Source organism: Rattus norvegicus, chromosome 6, assembly GCF_021556685.1.
Source record: "Rattus norvegicus strain SHRSP/BbbUtx chromosome 6, alternate assembly SHRSP_T2T, whole genome shotgun sequence".
NCBI lineage: Eukaryota > Metazoa > Chordata > Mammalia > Rodentia > Muridae > Rattus > Rattus norvegicus.
Genome location: NC_141539.1, coordinates 29,215,652 through 29,232,255, shown reverse-complemented (window position 1 = coordinate 29,232,255; position 16,604 = coordinate 29,215,652). Strand labels below are relative to the sequence as shown.

General features: G+C 42.7%; 1 protein-coding gene and 1 long non-coding RNA gene across 8 annotated transcripts in view; both read right to left on the bottom strand.

Annotated features, from left to right (window-relative positions):
• Alk (ALK receptor tyrosine kinase) overlaps positions 1-16,604 on the bottom strand; it is a 719,717-nt gene that overhangs the window by 646,399 nt on the left and 56,714 nt on the right. The gene's annotated exons all lie outside the window — the stretch shown is intronic.
• Positions 1-16,604, bottom strand: part of LOC108351183 (uncharacterized) — a 98,678-nt gene that overhangs the window by 43,323 nt on the left and 38,751 nt on the right. For 5 of the 7 annotated variants that reach the window (XR_015622854.1, XR_015622852.1, XR_015622851.1 and 2 more), the window contains 2 exons: positions 3,175-3,222; positions 634-738 (listed from right to left, as the gene is read on the bottom strand). This is a non-coding gene — a long non-coding RNA (uncharacterized LOC108351183). Of the gene's footprint in view, positions 1-633; positions 739-3,174; positions 3,223-13,361; positions 13,433-16,604 lie in introns of those variants that run through there. The other 2 variants (XR_015622855.1, XR_015622857.1) reach the window with 1 other exon arrangement.

Genomic DNA, 16,604 nt, shown 5'->3' with positions numbered 1-16,604 from the left:
TAGGAGCACACATGGAAATGTCTGCCTTCCCTCCCAGGGCGTCCTACTCACACCTTCCTCTTGTCTTATCTCCCTGCCCCTCAGAAGAAGGAGCCCTGCCTCCTCCTGTCCTTTCTGTGCCTAGCAGAGAGGCAAATACATAATGAGTGTTTAATGTGCATTCATGGATCAGCCTGACACTTATATCCCGACTTTTCCTCCCCTTATTAGAGTGTAAGCTCTAATTAGGACAATTAACTGCCTCTATTGGGTTGTAAGGGGATGTTTTAAAATTACAATAGCATGTTATTGACCAGAAAAGGCTCTTCCTTGCTCAGAACCCTTTAACAGCTTCCAATTGACTTGAATACAAACTCCCAAGTCTTTCCCTGGGTTACAAGGCCCAGTATTTGGCTGTGCTGTTAATTTCTACCAGCTCTTCCTTTGCTCTGACCACTTTTGAGACACTTCAGTTTTTCATTTGTTTTCCTTTAGGCTCTGGGGGTAGGGGTGGGGTGTTAACCGAGAGCCTTGTGTGTGCTCAGAGAGCACTCTACCACTGTGTCATTTTTAGTTTCCAAAGCTCACACCCACGGCAGGATCTTCCTCTAGAATAGCGTCCCCAGTCCACTGGCCTATCCACACTTTATCTACCTTGATTCTGATTATATTCTCCAGGGTTATCCAGCTCATCTCTTCCAGTGGTTTTCAAAGTTGGGTGTGAGTCAAAAATCTCAGGGGCCTTCTGTTTCAGCAAGTCTAGAAGAGAGTCGGAAAGGCTTTATTTTCATCTTGCCCCTGATCGATTTTGCTCCTGACCCAGGGACCATACTGAGAAGACCATGGACCCCTATTCTTATCCTCCTCACCAGACCAACTCCTTAAGGGTAAGGATGGAGTCAAATGTGTGAAAGAAAATATCTCATATTCCTGCCACTTAGTTTCACCAAAGTACTTTTGCGCCTGTCTTGTTTGAGCTTTAAATCATCTCCGGGAGTCAGGCAGAGCATGCACAGAAGCTCCTGTTCTGTGATCGTTCTATTTGGCATTTGGCTGGCTCAGGAACGGTAAGGAATGGCTCAGATATGGTCAGTTCATATGGAGGGTAAGCAGGGCTTTGGGTAGGAGAGCCCATAGCATCTTGGTGTGTTTCCAAGAGAACGTTATTGTTACTGTGTCCTAGCCATATCTGCCTGCAGGAAAACAGAGAAAAGAATGAAGCGATCATTGATTCTTCTTCTCCTCTCTTCCTTTAACAAGCCACATGGGACTGAGAAATGCAGCCTGTCTGCAGCATTTACCCCATGGCCAATGGCACCAGCTGGATCCCTAGCAGCAGGTATGCTAAGTGTAGTTAGTGCATCCAGGGTAACAAAAGCACACAAGGCCTTCACTCCCTGTAGCTACACAGCCTTCCCCAGTTATCGCTAATCTGGCAGGTGTGGGTGGGCTGTATAGGAGCATGAATGGAGCTTTTGTTTTCTCTCAGCTGGAATCCACCTGGACTTCTTAGCGTCACCAGGCTCAGAAGACAGATGGAAGGCTTACATATCATCACCCAAGATGGGCCATGCCAGCCAGATATGACCATGACAGCTGCCTTTTGCTCTGTTCAGAGATGTGGAAAAGGTCCCTCCACAGAGCTGTCAACCCTAGAAGCAGACGTTGGAATTGGACAAGCAGCACGCGCAGCAGAAAATCCAGTAGTTCCGGGAGCCTCCTTGACAAATGTTCCCTTCGCTCAAATCACCTACTTACAATTCTTGATGGCATCCGACCCAGTGGGTGCATTTCACAGCTGCTGTGGATGGACTGTGTCCCTGAAAATGTATGCTGAAGCTAAGTCCGCTGTGTGAGTATGTTCGGAGGTGTCACCTTGAGCAGTAGGTCATGAGGTAGAGTCTTCATCAAGAGGGATATGCCTCCATAAATGGACAAGACCACAGCACTTGCAATGGCACTGGTTTGCTGGCTTCTTCCTTTCCCACAGGCACCCATTTGTTCTTCCTGTGTCCCTCTGTCCATATCAACCACCTTGGTTCCACCATCTAGCCTGATAAATAGCACTTCTATCCTTCCTGTTACTTAAACCAAAATTCCAGGCTTCCTCCTTAAAGCTTTTATGATCCCCCTGGATACTCATCTGGAAGCAAGTTGTATTAACTGTAACGCCATACACGCCAGCCACTCTCACCCACTCATGGGTCCGCTTCCCTTCTGCCAGCCATGCAACCCCATCACCCCTTGTCTGAACCTTCTTCCTACCTCTGCTCTCCTCCCAACCTGCTCCCCATTCTCAGTCCTCAGCAATCTTCACATATCATCTGCCCACTTCATCCTCTGCAAAAGCTTCCCCTGAACTTTGGATAAAATCTAGTCCCTTCCAATGGCCCTAGGGACCTGCAGGAAGCCATCTGCCTGACTCATGCTCCTCTTTTCCCTCCTTGGTCAGTCTTCATGGAAACTCACCTGTCAGGTTGCCAAGCCCCTCTCCATGGCCCTTACCCCTTAGGCCCATGTCCTACCCTGGTGCACCCACTGCAGGTTGAGTCTCTCTCACTCTTCACTGGCCAATTTAACTGTCACTTCAAGGAGGCTCTCACTGTGCACAATATTTATACAATATTTTCTGTTCGCACTATCATTTGTGGATTACTATAACTTATTTTCCTGGTCACATGCTGTGAGACATTTTAGGCCATTTCCGACTTTAGCATAGTAATCCAAAAGTTAAATATCTCAACTGAATCTTCTAGCATCCTGCAAATATTCCCTTAAAATAGACCAATAACATTTGAATTTAATTTTTATTTATGTATGTGCTATTTACCTAGCGCCTCTGTACCACAAAATATTCCAAATGCTTCTCTAATGGCTACATCGATATTGAATACAGGTTTTGTGGTTAAGTGTAGTGTGTGTGTGTATTTCATTCTGGCAAAAGCATTCAGTGTGAGTGCTAGCCTCTTTCCTTCCTTAAGGCCCATCTTATTGACAAAACTTTAAGTGTACAATACAGTATCTACCTACTCCATTAGACACAACCTCTGTGAAAGTGAGTAAGATGGCGTTCTTGCTTCCGCTGTCAGCAACACAATCCATCGTTTTCCTGGGGTGTGGATTGGAGTGTGGCGTTTAAAGGGGCTCACTCAGTATTAATCAGAGAATGAACAGGCACCTTGGCCTCTTGCTTACATGGTCTCATTTGATCTTCCAGGCTCCCCTATGAAAACATTCTTCTTTCTATAATTGAACACACAAAGACTCATAAGTAAAGAGTAAGTAAGGAGTAGGGCCTAAGCCTGCAAGAATTCTTAGCTCTAGTGTTCCTGTTGGTCAGAACTGCTGCCCCAAGACATGAGTGTTCCTGTCTGTGTAGCACTGTGCTCCACATGGGTGGAGAATGACACAGGCAAGGTTTCCCTTTCTTCTTTCCTTCTATCAAAAGATGGTTGTCTCATGCCCCTGGGGATATGGAAATGTAAAAATGAGGACCTTGATTAATAGGTCTATATATAACCTTTAATTAATTGGTCAGCATCCAAGGATTACACCCTTGAACTTTAGGAAAAATTAACAGAAGAGCTTCTAAAAATTAATGAGTAGAAATCAACATACTGACAGCTGTCTCCACGTCCTCCTGCAAGAAGTGTATACAAGAAAAAAAGTGGTTCTTGCATTAGAGTCACAAGGTCACAGATGGGAGACCTAAAGATCTGGCCTATGTTGTCTCAAGGAAGACTTGGCTTTGGGTGCCGAGAACATCCCTGATCAAATCTAGTCTTCTTCAATTATTCAGTTGTTTATTTCCCTCTGATTTGCTATGTATATAGAATCATCAAATTTTTAAACCCCCAAGTACCCTAACGATCATGTTTTGTTTCTTTAATATATGACCCCATTTATTCAGATGACATTAATTTGAAATTCATGATAATTACATAAACATTGAGTAAGCAGTACTGTGGATCCTTCCAACTGAAATATGCATATTCTCTTTACTGATACGACGCCTCTCTTAGCAAAGATGTGAGGTGACTGCATGATCAGTGCATTGAAGGTCTCCAAAGGAGGAAGGAGGAAAATGGGTGACAGAGATGCAGGTAAGACCTACTCTTCCAGGTTCAGAAGTGTCCGAGGGCTGAATTTTGGCTCCACTACTTTCCAGCTGTGTGGCCTTGTACAAGTGACCAACCCAAGTTCCAGGTGCCTCATCTTTAAAGTGGGAGACAACTAATACAGTGAGAGGAGAGGAGTTTGAAGCTTCTGAGTGAAGTGTGCAGAGGTACAGAGCCAAGTCATCACTGAAGACCCAAAGAATTCACTTGGGTCTTTCTCGGACTAGACTCAAAGGGCTTCTATATATTGTGTTTCTACATTTAAAACTTTGAGAAAGCATCAAAAAAGAAGGAATATGGGGACTAAAAACCAAACAGATGACCCCACTCTGACTGATCTGAATCATGCTGATGGCCCTGGTGGAGTGTGCTCCTATCCCATGAGTTTTAAAAAGCAAAGGTCACAGTAAGGGACCAGGGAAGAATACTTTAAACAGTCAGAGCGCACTGAAGCTACAACAGACCGATTGAAATTCTTCAGCCCACTGGCAAAAGGATCCCAGCTTGTAATTGATACCCACAAAACCATGCCTACACAATGAAAGAGGAATATGGGGGAGCTGAGGTACATTCTGGAAATTGAGGGGAACATGCTGTCATTGAGTAAACAGGAATCCCATGGAATCTACAGCTTGGAGAGTAAGCGCCTAATAACGGTTGCTGATGGATGGTGCTTGATACTAATCGGCTCAAAGAGAAAAGGCTTCAGCTCAACAACCACCACTAAATGTTAGAGCCAGAGTGTTAACGTTTTTCTAATTAAACTTTTGTCTTGAGCAGATGTAAATTCACATGCAGTGATGAGAAATAATACCAAGATCCTATGATGCACCCCCATGCATTCCCTCCCAATAGTGACATCTTACATTAGTATAACATATAGCACAGCCACGGTGCAGGCATGGATACAGTCCAACCACTCTTGAGATTCCCCTACTTTCAGTTGTCCTTGCATGTCCAAACGCTTTTGTGTTTAGTTCCGCATAATTCTATTCTAGCCTATGAATTGGTTTCCATGTCCTCCAGCACCTCAAGAACCCACCTGCTGCTCTTTTCAAAGACTCTCACCTCCTTTCCGCCCCCATCCCTAACACCCTGTAACCACTAATCTATTCTCAGCTCTATAATTTTGTCATCTTTCATGTTATATAAATGGAATCATAGGTGCTGTAGCATTTTACAGATAACAGCACGCAATTATGCATGAGAAGCATCCCTTGAGGTGATAATTGAAACCCCAAAGCACATCTCCTGCTCTAACAGGGGGTTGCAGAAGGATGGGCCTCATGCACTTGAACTTTCTGACAGTCTCAGAAAATGACTACTTTGTCTCTTTTAGCAATCCGAGTATGGATGGTAGGGAAGGAGACAAAGAAAGGGTCAGTTAGAAACTGGATTTGTCCCAATGGAAGGGCAATGTGCTGGACCTCATGTAAATGGTGGGTATGTTGGAAAGATGAAGTATAACACGTCAGTCTCAGAGTGGTTTTGTTCAGTGAGTGATCAGCTCTTGTTTGGGCCTAAAAGGAAGTCCAGAGAGCCAGTATGGTAGAGCTCACCTGTGCTCAGGAAGCAGACACAGAACATTCAGAGGTTCAAGGTCATCTTCATCTATGTTGGCAGATTAAGGCCAGAACAGGAGTAGTAAGGGTCTCTTGAGGGCTATCCGAAAACAAAGCAAAAACCATCTAACTAGAACAAATCGAAGAATAAAAGACCCTTGAAATTAGCCTGTGCTTGCACTTGAAAACCAGACTTAAGCAAAGTGGGATCTATGAAGACTTCTCCAGAGGCTGAAATGGAGAACAAATCATTGTCAGGTAACTTTAAAAGGTCTCCTTAATGTCACATGTATGTGTTTAGTAGTCAACATCTTTTCATATCAATGAAGAGAGCTGGGCAGACACAAGAGTCTGGTGATGAGACCACCACAAAACCACAGGTGGGAAGAAAGAACCTGAAATAGAATCACTGAAGAAAAAAGAGTTTACAAAACATTAAGAGGAGGGCAGGGGCACTACATCACTGTGAAAAGTTCCGGGTTATACACAAAAGCCTAAGGAGCAGCAGAGTTCAAATCCCATGGAAACCCAGGCGCAGTAGCAGGCTCTGTAAACCCAGTGTTCCTACTGGGAGATGGGAGGTAGAGACAAGAAAATCCACAGAAGGTTGTGGGCCAATTAACTCAGCATAGGCAGTGACAAACAAGAGACCCTCAGACAAGGTAGAAGATTAGGACTAACAGAGAGGTTGTCCTCTGACCTCCAGACTCATGTTTAGCAAGCACTTACCTGCACTGTCACATAGACACACAGACACACAGACACATGCACACATAGACACACACAGACACACACACACACACAAACACGCAGACACACACAGACACACACACAAAGACACATGTATACATACAGAGATATACACAGGCACACAGACACACAGACACAGACACACACAAACACACACCCACACACCCACACATAAACATACACCCACACAACTACACACAAACACACAGACACACACAGAGAGACACAGACACATACATAGACACACAGACATACACAGATACATAGACACACACACACACACACACACACACACACACAAACACATACAGACAGACACAGACGCATACCATATCATACACATAGACACCAAAAGAGTTTTGTTTTTAGTTTTTTTTCTCTTGTTTTTTTTTATTGTTGTTGTTGGTTTGTTTTTTTTTTTAAGATAGGAAACAGGATTTTCTGCAAGTGGGAGAGAAAGGTAAAAGTCTGTTGTAGCCCAGATTTGTAGCCTGAGTAAAGAGGAAGCTTGGAGACAGGAGAAAGTTTGTCATGAAGACAGGAGGTACAGGGATACAGACAGGGGCAGAAGAAGGTGGTTTGTCATGTAGACATGGCAGGTCAAAGGTCCTTTTCATAGTAGGAACAAACTGCTGCTTGGCCACAGCTGCGATCAAAACAGCTGAGAGGGCAATGGAAGGAAAGAAGAGAAAATTTAATTTGGCTCACAGTGTCAGAGAGTCTAAACTACTGTGTGGCTTCATCCTTGATATTATAGCAAGAGGACTACAGCACCCAAGGAGGGTAAAGAGAAGTAGGGACTATAGAAGGTCCTACACCCTCCCACATCTTCCACATGAGGCACACTGCCCAAAATTTCCACCACCTGAAAAAAACAATGTCACCTTCCAGGGACCAGGCATTTACAGAAGAATTATGGGTGACATTTCCTATTCAAACCATGACATGAACATTGGAAAGTTGGGAATGGCAGTATGCAGCTTGGGAAAGGTAACAGCTAGACAGCAATTTGGCAATCCTGTTCCTCATAGGTATCAGAGTGGATTTCAGGGGCCAGGGGGGACCTATAATGGCTTATAGTTCACACAGGAAGAGTGAATAAGAAGTCAGAAAAAAGAATGTGCATATGGATGAAAGGGGGAAATGTCATTCCAAGCAGTTACACACTGCTGTGTACTCCAAGGGACTGGAGTAACTGAAGGGTAGGTCTCCACAATCTTCCCCTGAGAGCCATAGCCTAGGGATTGTCTCAAAAGAAGAGTGTGTGTGTGTGTGTGTGTGTGTGTGTGTGTGTGTGTGTGTGTGTGTAAATATGTCATGGAATACATTTTATTATAAATTAGAAATATGCGTTCAAATTTTTAAATGATACACACAAACTGTACACATTGATGAGATTCTGTGTTGTGTTTTTGTACATGTACATGTATTTATCATGCAATGTTCAAATGAAAGTAGAAAATCTATCTCCTCTAATATGTATCCATGCAGAAAGGATGTTAAATCCTCCTATCTTGTCTCTTAAATGTTTACAGTGTGTTATCGCTATCTACAGCTACCTTACGGGCACAGCAGGGCTTCTCTCCTCATCCTTGTCTGTTATTTAACATCAACCACAACCATTCTCGTGTTCCCCATTTTCTTACTCCATTCCCAGACTCTGGTGAGCACCATTATATTCTTAATACCTCAGGGATGAACTTTCTAAGATTTCACATATAAATGAGACTTGTGTGTGTGTGTGTGTGTGTGTGTGTGTGTGTGTGTGTGTGTAAATATGTCATGGAATGCTGTGGAGGTCAGAGGACAACTTGTAGGAGTCAGTTCTCCCCTTCCACCATGGTGTTAGTCCCCGGAATCAAATTCGGATTGTCAGTCTTGGCAGCAAAGAAAGTACTAGGCCCAGGTAACCTATTTACCAGCTAATTCCATTTTATGGCTCCAAATGGAGGAATTCCTAATGAAAGAACTTTTGATAATGTTGCAGGTGTGTTTGTTTGTTTTCCTGGTTCCTTGAGAAAGGGCAACTTTAGAAGTGTGTCCCAAATTCTATTACAGCTAACATTTACCATAGCTGCTGTTAAGAATTCTCTTGTTTAATAATGAGAAATGGTAATGTCTGCAGAGGGTTCTAGCAGCTAAGGCAAGGAGCAAAAAGCAGAGAAGAAGCCAGGAAGACAAGGATAAGAACCGTAGTGGTTATCAAGCTTTCTTGGATCATTCAAGCAGAAAAATCAATAGGAGAACTTTGGACTTGAAATGCACTTTAAGCCCAAGGGACCTAGAGACACAAACACACAGCAGCCACAGAATGAGCACTCTTCTCAGTGCCTATGGGATATTTATTCAGATAGACCATATGGTTACACCACGAAAGAAGTCTGAACACATTTACCAAGACTGAAATCATATTGAATATATTTTCTGACCACAATGATATGAAATCGTACATCAATAATAGAGGGAATTTCTGAGTATATGGAAATAGAACAATATGCTATAGAGCAGCCAAGGAGCGAGAAGGAAATCAAAGCAGAAATTTAAGAAATCTCTTGAGACCAAATTTGTAAACCTAACATAACCAAACCTATAGAAAGAATTCAGAAAAAATTATTTTAAGAGCTCAATATTGTCAATAAACATCTTTATTGTTAAAAAAGGAAAGAGCCCACATTCCAGAGGCAAAGGCAGACAGTTCTCTGCGTTCAAATCCAGCCTGATCTAGGTAGCAAGTTTCAGGGCAGCCAGGGCTATAGAGTTAGACTCTGTCTCAAAAAAAAAAAAAAGCAATAAAATAAAATAAAGGAAAAGGTCTGGAGTGTGGCAGAACTGTAGAGCACTTTTCTGGTACACTGTGGTCCTGAAGTTTGATCCTGCAAACAGTAAAAATAAAATAAACAATCTAACAGACACCATAAGGAACCAGAACAAGCTATGCCACAGTTATCAAAGAGAACAGCAGTCCCAGAGCAAAAATAAATGAAAATGTCTAGAGAAGCAGCAGAGAAGGTCAACGAAACAGAGAGTTGGTGATCTGAAAGCACAAATTGGCAAACCTTCAAATAGACTAAGAAAAAGATGGAGAAGATCAAAACAAATAAAATCAGAATGAAACAGGCAACTTTACATGTTACACCACAGAATACTAGGATTATGAGCCCCTATGAACAATTACATGCTAACAAATTGAATATCCTACAAGTGGGTAAGATATAAAACTTGCAATGACTGGAGTGTTCAATTTATGACCTGCCCACATTGATAAGTGACTCTTGTTAGAAATTCTTAATAAACAAATGACAAGGAGAGACACATGAGTAACTGAAACATAAAACTGCAAAGAAAACTCTAAAATATAATAGCTTACTGGCAGAATTCTACTAAACTTTTAAGGAATAGAACCAATGCTCTCAAACTCTGCTAGATTATTGAAGAAGATGTACTATTTCTAAATTCATGTCGGAAGGCCATAATCAGTATGATAACAAAGCCAGAGAAGCCCTCTTCAAAAAAGGAAAATTATAGGTCAATATCTCTGATGAAGATAGATAAAAAATCCACAGCAACATAGGAAAAAGTTAAAATGGACAGGATATACCCATCAAATTATGGCCATATAATTGTATTTATACCCGTGGACCAGCCTTGATCTTAGAAATGCTGTTTTTCACTGGGTAGTGGTAACTATGGAGACCCATCACTAGGTCAAAGTGCTAAGAACAAGTGACATCTCTATCACCCTTCCCAAGGCTCAGAGAAAGACAAGGTGGATGGAATGCAACAGCCCCAGAGGCAGGGTGGAGTATGGTGGAGTGTCACCTTCAAAAAGTGACATCACTGGTCCACTTGTGATCCCACAGCATACATGATACCTGCACAAGACCTGTGCAAGACTGGGCCTGCTAAATTCTGTCATAGGGAGGGAGAAAGAACTGGGGGAAGGTACACACACACACACACACACACACACACACACACACAGAGAGAGAGAGAGAGAGAGAGAGAGAGAGAGAGAGAGAATGGTAGATTAAGGAGGATCACGGGACTCCACCCATTCCTAGAGGGAGGAGTCATAAGGTTCCACCCATCCCGTGGTCACTGAATGGTCAAGGGTATAAGAAGAGATCTTTTCTTCAGGAGTTTAACCTCTGGTAGGGAGCCCATGTTCCCATAAATAACCTTTCACCCAGGATCCTATAAGCAACCCTAATAAAACCCACTCAGTTATCAAAAAAAATCAAACAAAGGAATAAATAAGACATAAAAATAGAAGTGGGATGAGGTAGGAAGAAGGTGTTCAGTAGGAGTTGAAGAACAGAGAAGGTAACAAGTGACTGTGATAGAAGCTTATATAAATATATAAGATGACACCAAAACCCACTATTATGTTTAATCAACATGTTACTAAAAATTTTAAAAAGAAGTATAAAATACACTAACAAGCTAATTTAATAACATTAAAAGAATCGTTGATCAAAATCAAGTGGTATTTATCTCTGGAGTACAAAGACAGCTCATATATGTGATCAATATATGTGATATGTCACGTTAAGAGATCAAGTCCGTGGCCGTCTCAATGGATGCAGAAAGGAAACATCATAATATTCCACATTGCTTCCTAACAAAACTGCTTGACACTTTGGGTGGGAGAGAACATACTGCAAATATTAAAACTCCCATGTGACAAGCCCACTGATTGGCACATATGTCCTATGAAGAAGAGCTGAATGCCTTACAGAGAGGCATGCCCACTCTCGCCACTTCAGTCTGACATGGCACAAGAGGAAAGTTGAGTCACAACAGAGTAAGGGAAAAATAAAGTCCACCTTAGCCCTTCATCTAAAAAGCAACTCAACTAGAATTGAAGACTTAAACCTAAGACCTGAGACTGTAAAACTACTAGAAGAAAAGACCGGGGGAAATGCTTTCTGACATGTGTCTAAACAAAGAGTATCTGGATTTGATCCCAAAAGCATAGGCAAGAAAAGCAAAAGGTAAAAAGCAAATTGGATTATATCCAAATAAAAAATTACATGCAGCAAAGGAAACTTTAAATGCAATGAAGAGAAAGCTCGTACTTGAAGAAAGTATTTATAAACCATGTGCCCCATAATGGGTTAATATACACATATCTATGGATGTCAACCAACTTAATAGACAGTCCAATTTAAAAAATGGGCAAGAACCTGAAAAGACATTTCTCACAAGACAACATGCAAAGGGCCATGGGTATAAGAAAAAGTACACAATATCACTAACCGTCAAGGAATGTAGGTGAAAGTCACAATGAAATATTACCTCCCACCTTCTAGGATCAGTTACTGTGGAGTCAGAGACTGTAGAGCTAGTATGTTGACTATAATTTAACTGGGTAAGTAATGGTCTGAGAGCTGAACCATCTGAAGATCTAGAAGAGATGCAGAGTAATTCTGGAGTGCCACAGGGTGAATAGTGTTTATGGACAGAAATAGGAAGTAAAATACAAAGGTAGTGCATGGCTTAAAACTTGGATTTGCCATCTTGAATGGGGTTAGAGTAGATGGCTTCCTGTGCATGACTGAAGTGGGGCTGCTGTGATTGACTTCAGCTAAGCTACCCATTACAAAACTAGTGTGACGGTCTTTACACATCAAATTAAGTGTGGTTTATGATTTGGAGAAATGGGCCAAACTTCAGTCTATATGAAAGCAGCTTTAGGTAAACTTAATGAACCATAATGATATGACAGAATGAAAAAAGAACAAGGTGCCAGTGAGGAGGAAGAGAAGGAGGAGGAGGAGCAGGAGGACAAAGAGGAAGAGTAGGAGGAGAAAAAGAGAGGCCATTTCACCTTCGGACAGGATGTGAACTAGTTCAGTAACTATGCAAAATGGATGGAAACATTTCTCAACATATATGCAATTCTGCTTCTTGGTTTATAGACAAAGGAAATGAAGTAGTTGCCCATGAGCATTCAAAAGAGCTGGGATTTGAGGTCCAGTCTGTTTAACTTGTCTGTTCTGTCCCTAGCTACCCCCTTACAATCTATGTGTCCCTGTATATACCTCACTATAATCATGGTATCTACACCAGGTGTCTAACATGCTCTGATCTCCCTGCTCTGGACAGCCTAGCTCCTCCTGTGTGGAGCCTTGGTGGGAGAGAACTCCTTGCTCTCTAAAAGCGAGAGCTTTCTCTTTATTCCCATCTTTTGTCCTTGGTCTATTTCCCCACAGCACTCATTTTGATATGCAATTATTTCCTCTTCTGCATAGTTATGTGTCTCTTCCTACCCCTATGATGCATAGCATCATGACACCTGATATAATATCTTTCTCTTTTACCATTTTGCTGATTAATCCTGCTGTGGTTCCTATCATATAGTCAGTAAATATTTGCTCAATAAATGGATAATTAAACAATGCATTTGCATTGTATTTCTCCACTATACTAACTCATTCTATGATGGGAGTAAAGAACACAGAGAAAAAGAAAGAAAGGTTACATCTATCAGATGGGTCAAAGAGATCATACCTCATGTTACACAAAGGGCCCCATTGCTAAGATGTCTCTAATGACAAGAGAGTGTGTGACCCGTGTGTCTTTAAAGAAAGAACAGTGCTTTTCCTATAAGAAATGTGTGTAGAAATAGCAGTTCAGCATGCCAGTCACATGGTGATGACAAACACCTTCAGGCTGTCCCCTGAAGGACACTAGAGCTCAGGCAGGGCTGATATCCATCAAAGGTGTCAGAGATGTCAGCCAGGTTGTCTCAGCCTTACTCTGGCCTAATTCTATTGAGTTCAATGGCTTTGTCCTGTCAGCCCAAGGCAGAACTCTACAGGCAACAAATCCACAGAACCAGTGGCTGGGGAGGTAGGGTGGTCAGGTTCATTGAAATCTGTCCAACATTGTCAAGACCTCCTTGCCACTCTCAGGTGACCTGCTCCAGGCTATGCACTTGCTGGTTTACCTCCCTGTTGAGCATCTGTCCAGAGCTGTTTCAAGGGAATGGTGTTAGCGCAAGGGCAAGGTTACCAGGAGCTAAAAAGAGACAAAGGAGAAGAAAGGTGAGGACCTCTCTTTAAAAGCTAGGGAAATACCTCTTCAAATTTGGTTAAGAGCTTGTCCTGGCACTTAAGTTCAACTTTCCTGAGCTCAAGGTTCTAGGCTAGCTCCAAGGTCATCTGAAAGCAATGGAACCCAGTACCCAACCTGACCTCCCACATCTGACTCCAGCTAAGTTCAGCCTCACTGGGCTTCTACTGGGAAGTTCTCATCACAGATGTTATAGATGATGCAGGTTTTCTATTGCAGTGAGTGTATTAATGACAATCATTGGGGTTATCATCACCACCGTCACAGTCATCATCATCATCATCATCACTGTCCTAAGATACCTTAAGTTTTAGAACCCTTCATGGCCTACTAAGCCCCTTTGGAAAACGAGGATCACGTAATTCCAACAGCTGCTGCCCTACTCGGAACACAAGAAATGTCTTGCCAAGAGTTTTGTCACACTAGTTTAGAATCCAATTCACACAAGTTCTAGCCCAGAGGAGATTTGCTAGGAAACAGATTCTCTAACAGAACATAATAACAGGTAATGAACCAGGCATCCACAGCACACAGGAGCTGGGATATGGGCAGCCCTGGGGAGCCTATCCATCGCCTTCTTGGGTTTCTAATCTGCTTTGTTAATTTCTCATTATTTGATTGGCTTCCTCTGGCACCCAAACTGAGTTTCTGAGTGTTGTACAAAGCCATCCACACGTCTAGACACTCATGGGTTCACCATCTCTCTTTATAGTCATCCTCCCTGCCAGAAAACGTTCTTCTATTCCCAAGACTGCAGAGTAAAGAACCCCTGGCTCTCCTGTGCTCAGATGTCCATCCTTAGGTTCCTTCTACCTGCTGTCCAAGTACAGTGTTTGCGATGCAGGAGGAGTTAGGGAGACAGAAAGTCTGTCTAGCATGAGGATTTGAAAGCTGGAGAGAAATCACCCAAGAGTCTATGTGGCATACAGTAATTCAAAGGCTTATTAGTGCTACTGATGTTGTTGCTATTGTCTAAGACCACTGTGCATGCAAGAGTCAGAACCTGAAACCTAGTTCCCAAATGCTCAAAATGTTTCTGCTAGGGCCCTAGGGTTCCAGGGAAAAGACTGTACTCTGGTTATGCAGGTACGTCTCTGGCGTTCATCCCTGTGCATCGTAGAGCCCTGACATTTGAATATGTTGGGTTCGTGGTTGCCTCTACTCTCTGTAAAATCACAGCAACATCACTGTTTCCCTTCAGGACCAGCACGTGGCACACGGATACACTGCTATGCAAATAAGATCTGAGAGCAGTTCCCCAAACCCATAACCCATGTTTTTTAAAAAAAAAAAAAAAAAGCACGAAGGCAGGAACCTGCAATCCCAGTTCAAAATTGGGTGACTTCCAAATGCTTACTAGCCAGTGAGCCTAGTCTAATCAGCAACGCTGAAAGACCCTGTTTCCCACAAAAAAAGCACCTGAAGAAAGACAGCCAAAATTGACCTCTGCAAGTGCATGTGCATGGCACACACACACACACACACACACACACACACACACACACACACACACAAAATGGGTGAGAGGACAGACAGAGACTGACTTCTGACTGCTTCAGAAAAGATTCTTCCTTTCAGGAGAAATGAGGCTCTTTAACCCACCCCTACCCTTAGAGAGGATATCTTCTTCTTCATCATCATCTTCTCTCATCCATATAGCATAGCTTCAGAAACCAAATGCACTCCTATTGACTCTGGAAACTACAGGGAAAGGAGGGATAGCGAGCCTTGTGAGTGTTTGCAGAACAACACTGGAGATTGCAATGCACGCACACTGAGGGACTTGGACAGGAGGAGCTGGCAGCATCTGAGGCGTCTCCGAGGTTGTGCCAACTCAGTGTGTGGTCGGCACAAAGCTCTCACAGTCTACTAGGAGCCAACAGGTTTAGTGGACCCTGTCTAAGGACTAAACCTACTTGTGAGTGGAAGAATTTTTAATTTCTATGGTAATAAGGAGCTTAAATTCCATTTCTATTTACAGGCTAAACTTCTGTGCTATATCCCCATGCCCCAGGCTGATCACTATGATATGCAGATTTCCCAGGGCCTGGCAGTGACTAAAGAGAAACTACATGAGGACAAATTACAGTTAGAAGATAAAAAGAACTCTGTGATTAAAGAAGCTGAGAGATGCCGAAACAGAGACAGGATTGAAGGGGAAAGGCCTTAAAGGCTCATACAAGACGAGCCAGACAGAGTCCATTTCAACGCTTGGAAACCCCAAACCTCTTACATTAGCCATGGGGGGCAAGGCAAGTAACCCCCAAAGACTCCTTGGGGTTCCTCTGCTAATCTAATCAGTGTTTGACAGACAGTAGTGTGCACCAGAACCCCAAGGCACTCATCCAAACTGTGCACCTCTACTCCTTTCTGGAGCCTATAGGCAAGCGTTTTTCCTTCTACTTTTTGGCAGAACAGACATAGAATATATTCAATATTTGAAGGATAAAATCCATTATCTGACTGGTACTGGTAGTGGCTTCTGGGGTGGTGGAAGGATTAATAGATTTACATAAAGAAAGCCTCCGGCCCACTCCAGCTTCTGTAAGACTCTCCACTCTGTAACAGTAGAGCACTGTTTAAGGGGATTCTTCTAGAAAAATAATTCCCATTTTGTCAAGGCTCAGAGTGCAAACGAGCATCTCAAACAAGGTGAAATAAAGTTCTTTTCTCTAGCTGCATGTCCCTTCATGGAAGTTTAATCCTTAAAGAAAGATTTTTTTTTAAGACTCTCAAAATGTCCTCCAGATGTAGGCTTGGTGGAGTGGAAGAGCTGTACCAAAGAGTCATTTGCTCACTCTGTAACTTCTGCATTAAAATAGTCAAAATGGTATTTCTGGGTGAGAATTGGATCAGATTACAAGGTTCACTTGTCCCAAAGATATCTTCTGCCTTTTTGTTGCTGCGATCATGCTATTTAACTGATTCATGAATTGGAGATAAAGTTGCTTTGTCCTTGACAACTTGAGGGCTTACAACTGTCCTGCAACTTGGGATTTGTATTTATTTCCAAGGGAAACACGAGAGAGTCTGAGAAGTGGCCTGGAGCCACAAAATACCATAACTGCCACACAGGAAGGGAATGATGGCCTGTACACGGAGCTTCCTGGATTCCAAG